Source organism: Poecilia formosa, unplaced genomic scaffold, assembly GCF_000485575.1.
Source record: "Poecilia formosa unplaced genomic scaffold, Poecilia_formosa-5.1.2 Scaffold613, whole genome shotgun sequence".
Taxonomy (NCBI): domain Eukaryota; kingdom Metazoa; phylum Chordata; class Actinopteri; order Cyprinodontiformes; family Poeciliidae; genus Poecilia; species Poecilia formosa.
In genome coordinates, this window is record NW_006800552.1 from 45,285 (window position 1) to 46,570 (window position 1,286).

The 1,286-nt window shown below is 39.8% G+C and overlaps 1 long non-coding RNA gene across 1 annotated transcript in view; it reads left to right on the forward strand.

The window, feature by feature from the left end:
* LOC107834410 (uncharacterized) overlaps positions 1-935 on the forward strand; it is a 22,651-nt gene extending 21,716 nt beyond the window's left edge. Inside the window, exon 3 of the long non-coding RNA XR_001660201.1 lies at positions 921-935. This is a non-coding gene — a long non-coding RNA (uncharacterized LOC107834410). The remainder of the gene's footprint in view (positions 1-920) is intronic.
* Positions 936-1,286: the final 351 nt, after the last annotated feature.

A 1,286-nucleotide genomic window follows, 5' to 3' on the forward strand; every position in this document is an offset into this window, starting at 1 on the left:
CAGGAAGTGAACCACAGCACCACCTTCAACCGACGCATACCTGGAAAATTATTACCTCAGAAGATTCACTGATCATCAGTCTGAATGGAAACATTAAATAAATCTCAACCTGATCCCAGGTTAGCTAAATGTGTTTTGAAGAACTCAGATGTTAGAAGATAAGGAGAACCAGCCTCTGTTCTCATGTCTGCAGCCTAAACATCCATTTTACTTCTTCATATTATGTATCAGCAACTTACACTGAAAATTAATTTTATACAGTGTAAACATGTGCAGCTGTCAGTCATAATCAGCTCACATTCAGGTCACATAATAAAAACAGTTATAGAAGACAGTAACTAATTATCCATCAACTTCTCAGATATCTGATTATAAAAACACTAAGTTAGACCAACCAACTAAAGAATGTGATGATTTCTAGTATTAATTTCATCAGTGCTTGTTATTTATGTGATCTTTATGTTTTTTATATATCATGTTTATGTTAATTAGGGAGGAATGACAAATATGATAAAAAGGAAAGTTCTCTTATGAAGCAGTGTGGTGATGCTGAGTGGTTTCACAAGTCAATATCCTACCTGCCATTGATAACTGGGTCATTGTGATGAACTTTGTGATGAACTGAAGGTCATGTCAGGTTGTTTTCTGACCGCTCCGTGTGAAACACCTTCTGAAGCAGAACAACAAACCAATGCATGTCTGGTTAATACGCTATGCTAAGCTAAGTCTGAGTGTGACTGCATGGAGTCTACTCTGTTCAGTGAGTCCTTAGCCTCTCAAATCACGAACTACAGCTTCATTTTTTAAAGAAAAAAACTCATTTTTAATATTATATTCAATGCTTCCATTTCAACCATTAATCATTAATATTCATGTCTTTATAAAGTGACCGTTCCTCCACCTTCTCTCCCCAGCAGAAGAAGTAAATGAATGAATCAATGAAACTACGGGGTCTAGGCTGGTCAATATGGACTCCCACTTTTATTTTTTAACATTTCTCAGTTCTAGTGGCCTTTATCTGACAGCGATCGGTCAGGAGAGGCGGCTGTGAGACGAGGAAGAGATGAGGCAAAGGTCAACAGGCGGGACTCAGACGGCCGCATGGAGGACTGAGGTCTCCGTCCAAAGGTCACTGGCTTCACCTGCGCCATCGCAGCGACCCACTTCCTGAAACATACGACTGTTTACATGTTTCTGGACAAACCTGTCATGATGTCACTGTTTGATGGAGACACTGACAGAACGACGAGCTGTAAACCTGAACCACATGAAGCTCTGTGACGCGT